Here is a 12,229-nt window from a genome sequence, read left to right as displayed (position 1 = left end):
CGTCCAATGGAGAGAGGTCATAGGTTAAGATTCCGCAGCGTCATTCTGCGTCAGGAATGCGCAATAATAGAGACGCATAAGGTTTTTGTATCCAAAACTTTACATGAGATTTACATGATTTTTTGAGTATCAAAATATCAATATTTGTAGCATTGTAAACCTTTTTATTTTGTTTCATACCCACAAAGCCAAAATATCAAAAACCCTAACCCCACCATAAGTTATTTTTAATTGAAATAAAATATAATTTTGTGTGTGTAGAGAGGTGCTATGTGTACACACACACACACACACACACACACACACACACACACACACACACACACACACACACACACACACACACACACACACACACACACACACATATATGAAGATCTAGAGAAAAAAAGATCTAAATCTATTCAGAATGATTTAATTGATGCCTGTCACTTATACCTTTACTTTATATTCATTTTTTGCTTTCTATTGGAATACTCATATATATTATTTGTACTTTTTTATTTATCTTTTATTTATGAACCGGGATGACTGCTTGCTTGTATATTCTTTGTTTATTCTATTATATATTCTGTTCAAAAAAGAATAAAGAATTACAAGTAATAAGACTTTTGTATTGGAGCAATTGATATCGTTTGTATTATCATGTTTGGAAACTTTTTACCTTTTACATATTTTATAAATATTTATGTTGGTAAATTTGTGGCAAACATAAATAGCTGTGTTAGGTGGATTTAAAAAAAAATCCCTGTATTTTTTATTTTTTCATTTTTTATTTTTGGCTGATCATTCATTGAATATGACAGATCTATCTATCTATCTTTGTTTTTATTTTTTCACAAATGGCAATGTAAATGCCTGTTTCCCATGCCAATAAAACCTCATATGAATTGAACTGTACGTCACACCATATGTGACCTTTGTGAATACATGGAAAAAGGCCTCTGGCTCCGAACTAATCGGTAGTTTTTTTCCACTTCATTCACAGATTTTACCCAGCTTAAATATATTTTTTTAAATTATAAATATATATTGATATGTACATGTTGTTGTAGCTCCACTGAGACTGTTGTTTACTTTTTAATTTTTATAATAATTAATATAATAAGTATCTTTATTAACAGCCTTATTGATGCATACTTTATGTTATTAAAAGATCATTGTAAATTGAATTACCAGCCATATACAAGCAAATTTACAGTTAAAGATCTGAATTTCTGTGTTTTCACAAATGACAGTACATTGATTCAATTCGATTTACCTCTAATTCAAAGACTATGGATAACCATTTTTAGTTCAAAATATTTACATCTTTATATAGTTTGATTGTAAGATTGATTTCTTTCTCTAAAACATTTGTTTTTAAAACATTGTTTTAAATGGGTTTAATTGACATTCTTAGGTTAGATACTATTATATAAAATAATATTTTTGCAGCTCCTCACTCATGAGACAGAATCCTTGTCTGTCATACAATGACTGATTTTTTCCTCTGATTTCCCCCCCCCCCCCCTTTTTTTTTTTTTGATGTCATAACAGGTGTCTATTTCAGAATCTGGAGTAGCTGGTGTTCAGACACAACAAAATTACCTTGGTGTATTGAGGATCATTGGAGGACAGGCTGTGATTTCCCAATTACTGGCTTCTGTGAAAGAGCTCTCCTGGCCGTATGCAGCTGGAACGATTCCCAATGATGGCAGGAAATTAGAAAGTGGTCAGCCTGCATACTTTTTACCTCCTGAAGTGCCTTTCACATGGCTATGATCTTAAATCTTGCCCTGTTCCTCTTGTTTTTACATTCTGGTCATGTATTTTTCACTCAAAACAAGGTTAAGCAGTAGCTCACCCATTACAAGGGTTATTCACACAGAAAATGAATGTGATGGCCTAATGAGCACATTGATTTCCATTTATTGCTGTTCTTGTTCTGTAGTGATGCCACAAATACTGTCTTAAACATTTTAAAAATGTGCAGGTTCTGTATGCAAGATGTTCTACAAAATTAAGTCTGGATACTACTGATGTATGTGATGTGCAGCTTAAGCTGGTCAGTGCTGTTGTTTACTGTGAAGTTCACCCTGGGATTTAGAGTGTTACTGGAGTGTGAAGCATGCAACGAAGAGTTGGGAAACAGATGAGCCCACACTCGAGGTAGACTGCAATAAACTCTGATGCATTTACTGACAAGTGCAAGAGAATTCCCTATCCATTCTCTAAACAAGCCAAATAGACAACAAGGCGACAGTGAGGAGCAGTGATGGATTGAACTTCAGTCTAATGATAGGAGTCAGTCAACCACAGTGCATCACTTGTCTTCAGGAAAACAAACCAACAGAAAAAACACCCATAAATCAACACTATTGCATAGCCTGTAAATGTTCTTGAATTATACTCTTGGAAGATTATAATATAAAATGTGGGTCTACTAGAGAAAAGGCCACCATGGTATGAGTAGTGAGAGAAACTTTGCCTCAACCAGGTGCTTTTGGCAAATATAACATTAAGCTGTTTAAGCCTTTAATCTTCTTATTATGAGTCACAAACTGTTTTCACTCTTTAAAGTTATTGATTTATAAAAGAAAATTCAGTTACCAAGATTTTTGTAAAACTTAATCTTGTTCATATGCTAATTATTGATGGCACACCAGGAATTAGAATGTCATATTATTTAAATAATAGATTTGATGTGAATTTTGTGAAATATATGATATTGAGAATACAGCAATAACATTTGTATATGTATAGTATATTAATATAATGGCTAACAATACTGTACATTAATTAACACATTTAAACATCCCTATCTGCTTATAATAACATTGTAGTGTGTTATAAACTATTTGTTATACTGCTTATTAATGTTAAATAGGGAGACTTAAAATGACGATAAGAGAGGATGAGAGGAAAGAAAAAATGTGAGGAAGAGTCAGGGAGAGGGTCTATCTATCTATCTAGATGGGTCAGGAAGGCTCAAACTGTTTGACATAGTCCTCCACAAGTGTTACTGCCAGGAGCGTAGATCTGTAGCTGACACCATGTCCTGACTTTATTGGCAAGTATAAGTGAAACATTTCTGATTTTTCTGGCATCAATAAAGGTGTCTTGCACAAATCAAATATCATTCTGGAGTATGTCTTTGGATTTAGACCTCCTATTGATCTCCCCACTATCTTTTATTCATTCTTCATTAGTTTAGATGATTCATTTTGATCAGATGCTGAAACCTTTTCTCATTCATTCACTGTAACTTCTGTATGGACAATATCTATGCTTTAATGTTCTATTTCTGTATCCCAACACAGTTTACCCATGCCTCATTGTTGTGTGTGTGTGTGATTGATTCACTATATATGCGGTGGTCAATGTTTGCCTCTAGCAATTTTACCCAGTGAGCTTTGAGTCCAGCTCGCTGCTGACCTGCCTTACAGGCACTCTTCTCTCATTTAACAATTGGCTTCCTGTCAACCATGGTCACAGTAACTATCAACAACACACAGTATTACATTTGCTTTTCAATTTCCCTTCTAAAAATAAAGGAGCCAGAACAGCCTTGATACATGTTATTAGTCTGTTTAGACTTGTCTCTAATATAGTAAGCTTTCACAAAATGTTTCTGTGAGACCTTTTAGGTGAAATAGTTGCAAAAGAAAAGTCTTCTTTTCATGATTCATCAAACTTTGTGTCATGTGGTGATGATTTCACATGTTCACCTGCGTGAGTTGATTTTCTCTCTCAATTAACCCCAAATGAGATGTTTAAAATCATCAGTGATGGATTTTGTAGCACGTTAACATGTAAATGAGAGCATAATGAGGTATATGTTTGAAATCAAGTATTGCAGCATTCTCAGCCCTTAGTAAAATATGGTTGATAAGTCACAAACATTGTGAAATATAACAGTTTTTTTGTTGTTGTTTTGTTTTTGTTGTTGTTATTTGTTTTAGTTGCTTGTTTGTTACGTTATGTTTGTTTTGACTAAAAGCATTTTTATCCTCTGGGTGATTATTGGCTACTGTAATCAATGAAAGCATGACCTCTGAGGCCCCCCAGTAATAAAATATTATGACATTTACTACATGCTTCATGTGGTCTGGTTTATGTGTGACTTTAACACTGCTTCTATCAAGATCTGGGACATATTAAGACTTTGTTAACTGCTATAAAGCAGAACTGAGCTCTGCAGAGAAAATTTATAACAGTAGTTGAGAAACTATTTTTGGGAGAATTCCTCACTGGGTTGCAATTATCGCACAAAGCTGTTGATTACTGAGTGCCTGCCAGCTCTCTTGTTCTGAAAGAGATGCTGATTTCATAGATAACATCATGCAGATCAAAGGGTGTACTGTACTTCCCTTTTACAAAACCACACACACACACACACACACACACACACACACACACACACACACACACAGACACACAAAGATCAGATCATGGTCACTTTTGGAGACATTACATAGACTTATATTGATTTCCTGGAGACTCACCTTAACCACAATCATACGGGACGCAGCTTTTGTCCCCAAATGGACAAACAGTCTCCAATTAACTGGTCCTCAGCCTGACATTTATCCCCAAAAGTAGGCTATGACAGGCCACACACACACACACACACACGCACGCACGCACACACACACACACACACACACACACACACACACACACACACACACACACACACACACACACACACACACACACACACACACTTTTTATAAGATTTTCAGGCTTTCTTGGATGACAGAGAGAACAGCATAAAAAGTATGAATAAGACATGTCTGCTGAATGTCATAGTAAATGTCAGACACTATACTCTGCGTCATACTATTTTTACACTTTAAATAGAAAGTCTTTGTTGGAAATATTTGCAGTTGAAGCAAAATGGCCAGTCAGGAAGATTTTCTGCCGTGGACATGCATATCTCTTGTCTAATAAACCCGACATAATGGTCAGTACGCATGAGTTTCTACTGAATGTGTTCTTCTGTGGTCCATGTGGATCCGTGAGCACTTTGAGAGGTTTTAGGATGCTTTGTCAGAAAATGAATTGGTCAGGCTTCTGCTGACAGGTTGTCACTCAGGGATAAAGACAGAAGCTGCATGTGTGTGTGTCCCTGTCGGTGTAGGAAAGATGGATAGAGGGTGTCTCACACACAGACACGCACACACACACACACACACACACACACTTGCTCGCTCAGGGCTGAAATGACAAGATGGAAATGACACCATCAGGACTTGCATGAATGATGTAATGGGCTTTCTATGCACCCGATAAATATAACCAACCAGACACAAACACTAATGTAGTCAATAAAAGATGTAATGAAACTCTCAATTAACACTTGAATTAGGACTGCAAACTAATGATTAATGATGATTTTTTATTGTTGATTAATCTGTTGAATATTTTTTGTGTCCATAAAATGTCAGACAAGGGGGAAAAATGTATATCACTGTTCCCCAAAAGGCCAAGATGACAATCTTCTAATGTCTGCTCATTTGTTTTTGGACTCCTGTTTTGAAGCCTCGATTTTGAATTTTGACTGTTGCCATCTTGGATTTTTGGAGCCAGAAGTGTTATTTGGATGAGAGGTTGGAGCTGACCCTACCGGTAGCTGCTAGTTTGGTTAGCATGGTGCATTTACAGTCAGTTAACTGTGATAATGCTATGCTAATTTTCATAAGTGAAAAAAAAGTCAGTTAGTGGGTCTCTTAGTACAACCAAATGCTGAACTTTTTAAGTTACCAAAATGTTGCAATTAATTCTCATGAACTGAAATTGCAACAGCTATGGCTACCCTATACTCTGGGTGAATTGGGTTCATGCCATGGTTACTTTACCTAACCGACATTGTCAGTGTGGTAGTGACTTGCCTATGATTGCACTTAACTGTCACTCCAATCAGTCATGCCCACAAGTCATATACACAACTTTACGCCTTAATAAAATTTAAACAAGTGAATTATAGAAAAATCCAACCCCTGTATAGTAGTGAACGGGGAGATCAAAATCTTTTCTTGTGCTAGGCTGTAAACATGTTACATTTCTGCTGTAAAGTTGGTAATTTTAACATATTGACTTGTTTTTAAAGCCAGCCTCAAATGGCTATTGGAACTGCAGATTTTGGCAGTTGGTTAACTTAGCTTATTTTAGTCTAAAGAATGGAAACGGGGTGAAACAACTACCTTGGATCTGTCCAAATATTTTAGAAATAAAAACTGTTTTCCTACACCTTTAAAGCTCACATTATGTATTATCAGTACAAACACACTATTGACATACTTGACCGACATTCTTGCTTATTCCCCTGCCTCCGGTCCTTTTGCTAAGTGATACCAATTATCTCTTGGCTATTTAATGGACATGCATGAGTGTGAGGTCATTGATTTCTTGTCATCTAACTCATGACAAGAAATCAAATAAGTGTATTTCCCAAAATGTTAAACAATTGTGTTCAGGGAGTGTATGTTATAAGACATTTATTAAGAGTCTAAAAATGTAGAAATGTTCACCTAGAAAGAATGCAAATTTCCCAAAATGTTCCTTTAAGCAATTTATGTAATTAGTGACAGAGAAAATATGAATATTAAAACAAGTTAAAGTGATTAATTTGTACCCCAGCAGTGACACACATGTGCCTCTTCACATGGAAGACCTACTATCTCAGTACATTAGGAAAGGTGCAGGTTTGATGTATAAGATCAGACATGTAATATAATTTGGTCACACTTGTCTGAATGCATTCAAAACATGGTTGCCATGATTCAAATTGCAACTGTAAACACCCAAGATGTAATGCATGTAATCTTTCTTCAGTCACTCAGTACGTGCAATTTCTGGCAGACTATTTAGGGACGCAGCATAAAATATTGTTTCTCTTTCGATGCATCTTAGGTAGGAATATCAAGGTGGTGAGTGATTTTCATTTGAGGACTGATTTCCAGCTGTGGGTACTCTCTGGCTGCTGTGTCTGTGGCCTGTAATGGGAGGAAATGGCTGGGGAAAAAGGGAGGAGCGGTGGGAGCACAAAGAAGATACCAGGGGATTTATGTGAGTCAAAATGGGCCTTTATGCTCCATGTCCCTCGTTTCAAATTTCCAAGAGAATATCCTGCTGCTGCAGTATGTTCTCTGCATGATTGTCCTGGTGGTGGATTTATCAGGATTGTGTGACTACCAGAACATAACGTGGCTTATTTGGAATGAGTGGTGCTTTGCGTGAATGTAACATGGTTTCTACTATTTGAGTTTATATAAGAAATGTCATTACATTTTCATATGAATCATTTTCGATCAGTCATCTTGTTCAAATAAAATTTCTTGGCTCTTTTTTGCCTGAACATATACAGTAATTAGCTACCTGTGTTACACAAGTTAAGTTCTTTTGAATATCATATTTTTATATTTAGGATATAAAAAAATTAGATTCAATCACTAAACCAATTGGCAAAATACACAAACTCATACATTTTGAACATACACATGAACATATACGATCATATAGAGTGCAAAATACAAGATACCAAATTATCCAAAACAATCTATAATATAATAAGAAATGAGTTTTCACACCATCAATTTCAATATTTGCTGAATGCCCTTATATATGTTTTGTTTTATAGTGTATGTATGTTGTGATGTGACATACATTATATATCTTATTAGCAACATACATACACACTGTTACATTATACAGTGCAATAGTTTGTTTGTCTCCCTGCTTGCTTGTTTACCCCATCACAACATAATCAATCAGCAATAGAACTATAAATAACGCTCGTTCTCTTTCAGTCTGTGCAGCCTTTTAATTAATTTAATCTCCTCTGTATTTCCTGTGAAAGGCGCTCAAATGTATGCATTATGCAGCCTCATATTAGAACTTGGTGCTAAACATCACACGTTTATTTAAAACATTAATTCTCCATAAGTGAGTGCAGCATTACGTATGCTAGTAGTCATCGGAACTTATGCTCAAACGCAGGATAAATATTTTAGCCACATGTTTTTTTTCAGCTTATCTCAGCGAAGAGCAAGTGGGTTACGGTGTAATCTCTGGATCAGCTATGGCTTTTAACCACACTCACCACACTGCTTTAGCAAGATTACTTTGAAATATAGACTGCTTTCAAGAGAGTGGGCCATTTAAACCCATCTGATATTAGGCCTATCTCCAAGGAACAGCACAGGACTTTCTTACCCAAAGGAAGAGAAAAATACACTGAATCGATAAGCACATTGACTTCCACTGCTTAACATAATTGCTGTTATATCCCTCCCCTCTTCACAGAACATTGTATTCGGGACATGAATGAGCAGTCAATTAGCTATTACAGTGCTCATTTGTCTGTATGTAATATCTTGACTGTCAATCAGAGTGACTCCATGCAGATAATGATACTCACAATAGTTTATGAAAGTAAATGCATGTGGGTCATCTTGGCATGGTGCAAACAATCAGAAGAAAAGAATTCACACGCCCAAGTATTTGTGGGCTTGATGTGGCATCTGTTTGTGAAACTGAGCGGAAAGACTGCCGAGATCAGGTGGGGAATCAACATCAGGTGTGGAATGGGACACAGATCCCAGAGGGGCCCTCAGTGGGCAGTGTACTGTAAAAATGGGGCAGCGATGGCAGGTTCACCACACCTTGTTGAATCCCTCAGTATTTGACGAACTGTAGATAAATACCTCCAAAAATGCTCATTCAGAGGAACCATTTGACATCTGTTATGCAAGAGAACTAATTCTGTAACACACTGGATTGCTTCTAAACATCTGGCAATACCAATTAGTAATGCAAGATTGACCACTGGCCACAGGGGAACAGAACATTTTGTTTCAAAGTTTTGTTGTGAGAAGTTAACTAGATTTATTCTTTGAATATACATAGATTTTCTTTACTGAACTGGTACGTTAATGGTATATTCAGGACAGATTTTTTTTTTTTAAGTCAACAGTGATGACTTTTAATTGAAATCTCAGTTATATCTACTGCTATGTAAGTATCATAACAGTGGCCTGGAAATTAATTCCATATTACATTTCAGCTATAAGTGAAGGCAAAGTTAATATTTAACACTTTCAAAAGGAGTTTTTTCTTTGTTGCTCTGGGCTTTTCTTTCTGTTTCATTGACTATTTAATTTCAAAGCATCCATGAACCCATGAGACTCTCAGAGTCAGACAGACCCATTGTCCTGCCAGATGTGGTGACTGACACAGCATTTTGATATTCGGTCAGCTGAAAGCACCTGCTCCCGATCTGTAATGAGTATGCAGAGTTTGAACCAAATGGCAAAACCCTGATAGAAACCATGTGGCTAAATAAATAAATAATAACCTCTTCTCTGAAGCCCAGGTGGGCTGGCTCAATTTAAAACCCTCCACCACTTTAATTCATACATTTGATATTTCATTAAATTGATGCCTTAAGTTGCCCCAGGAACGTGATGAACACATCTCATGTTGTTTGTTGAGCACTCTCTCTCTCTCTCTCTCTCTCTCTCTCTCTTTGCGATTGAGATTTGTTTTCATAATTATTCCAACCTGTAAGGCAATGTCTCACCACATAGTGAAAGGTTATCATTATTCTGTGATAAAACAGCATCAGTAAATAATGAGTGAGGTCATAAATGTTCACATTAAAATTATAATCTGGACACAAGCTGCATATTGAATAAGGCACTTAGAGGATGTTCTTGTCCTGGCAGCATATATATCTAATGAGGGACATAAGAAATTGCCTTTTTCATACTTTAATATTAATAAATCAGTTACTTAAGGTGTATGTGGGACAGATTTTAGCTATGTATATAGAATGTAGAAACCAGAGTTGTTAAAAATGTAAATATTGTAATATTTTTTTGTGCAATTATTATTTGTGCATTGATTGTTATGATATTTTCTGTTTGCACTTCGAATTTATTTAAGACCTGCAGTTAAGTAAATATATTCACTGATGTAAACTAGTATTACCTCTCAAAACCTTAAGGTTTCAAGAAATAACAGTGATGTGTTTTCCTGCTACTGACAATGTGTAGAATTTTTACAGTCCCTCAGTGCTGCATTTCAGCCAAATTGGACACTTCTGAATGTGTCTGCATCTGGCAATCCCTGATTGTTAATTAGATATCATGTTAAACTGTCATTCTCTGTTTGCCTGACTTATTTAATTTGCTCCATCCCAAATGCTCAGTTCGCCCTTATCTCCAGGAAACAGTTGGGCTGAAGCCATCTCTCAGCCGACTCTCATTTAGGCTGGTGCAATCCTGTTGACTTCACACATGGAGCGGTCCTTTTGTGCCGTTTCTCAGAGGCTCTGATACCACAAGTCTGCCCTGTCAGACTTCAGACAGGCATTTAATTAAAAGAACATTGCAGAGTTGTTTTTCAGTGTCTCCCCTTCAGCCACATCACTCTTACTTGACTTCACTTGGTCAAGATGTATTTAATGGGCTAACTTTTGGTTTTTTAATCTTAAAATGAAAAACAAAATTCCAAATTTATGGAAATCAATAAACATCTCTGCCTTTTTTAATAGGCACAGTATAGTTATTAAATCATGCTCAGTGTAGATTTGAATGAAGGCCATCAGCAACAGAGGACTTCTTGTTAAATATTGTCTTCTACCTTCTTCAGTCTAATATTCAGCAGCTAGAAAATGCTTAATTGTTTGGATAACAGATTCCTAATGCATCTGTAATGACACTTTTCAGTCACTGAGCACAGATAAGAAGCACTCACTCTAAAGTCACTTGTCATTACTGATGTGAATTAGGGTAATAATACACCACAAGAATTTTGGGACGTATCAGAGATTCATGAACTTGCATGGACTGGATTAGATTGTCATGGACTCTGTTTCTGCACTTTTTTTTTTTTTTGCTTTGGGGTTTTTCGGTGTTACTCTGTTTGTTTCAAATGTACTCAGATTGTTTGTGTTAACATTTGTCATTTCTGTTTCTTTGTGTTATGCTTGAGCTCGGTATGCATGGTTTTCCTTTGAGCCTGCAGTCCCTGTTTTTTTAGTTTATCTCTGCCTTGCTTTGGTTTTTATACCTGACAGTTTGTAACCTTGTGTTTATCATGTGCTGCATTAGTCCTGCTCAGGTTGTTTTCCCCTGCACACCTGCTCAGTGTTTAGTTTCATAAGCCTCGCTCTGTTCGTTGCCTGTCACACCTTGTTGTCTCTATTGTTAAACAATCCTTGTGTTTCCCTCCTTTTCCACTGCCTTTCTCACTCCAGTCTATATCTTTTTCCATGATTAGTTTCTTATTTATTTATACCTGTCTGTTCTTTGTTAGTTTGTGGTCAATGTATCCTGTTGTTTGCAGCTGTCGTTTTTTGCTCCTCATGTTTCAAATCAGCCGGTTCTGTTTTTCTCTTTGTCTGCTGACAGTCTGGTAAATAAATATTATTTTCTTAAGTGCCTGCATAACTATGACAGTCTAAATTGCCAATTTACAGTAACAATATAATGCCTGTTTATAATGTAATACCATTTTCCTGACTTTTCTTTTACTTACATTGAAGACATTGTTTCATAGACAATGGACATGTGTTGCACAGCAGAAAAAATGGACCTGAAAACTGATTTATCTTCAGATTACTTTCCTTTCTGTGTAGTCATTCTTTTTGTTCATATTTTCAAAAACTGGTGATATACAGACTTAATTCTGTTATTGAAGTTCTGATTTTGCCTTTTCATCTGACACATGAAACACAGCATCAACATTCATCCTACCCTGTTTGAGTTGACTTTAATTCAAAGAACTGATGTCATCATGTATCTCAAACATGTGGAAAAGCTTGCTGGGATGCCAACTTTACTGTGGTGCCAAAAATAAAAAACAGATACCTACCTTTCTCTCACCAAGAGACAAATATGTATCATCTTGTAAATGCCTTCTTTAGAGAAAGTGATGAACACCATTAATTCATTATGAAGATAGAAAGTCAATCAGGAGAGGAAAATATACAATATAAAGCCTGTTCTGTCTTTCAGAAACACTTTAAAACTGTAAATCTTTGTTGCAATAACACAGACTATGTGTATTTCTACCTGTGACAACACAACATTGTCGGGGGCTAAAATAAACCCCCTCTTTCAGTGATAAATCATTTTCATCAAGTGCTCAACAACTTAAATTACATTCATTGCTTCTTTTTGCTATACCAGAAAGATGGGAGAAGAATTTATTTAAGCGACTTTGCCTTTGAGAGTATCAA

The sequence above is a fragment of the Scomber japonicus genome, chromosome 11 (assembly GCF_027409825.1).
Source record: "Scomber japonicus isolate fScoJap1 chromosome 11, fScoJap1.pri, whole genome shotgun sequence".
Classification (NCBI taxonomy): Eukaryota; Metazoa; Chordata; class Actinopteri; order Scombriformes; family Scombridae; genus Scomber; species Scomber japonicus.
This window is presented reverse-complemented; position numbering follows the sequence as displayed.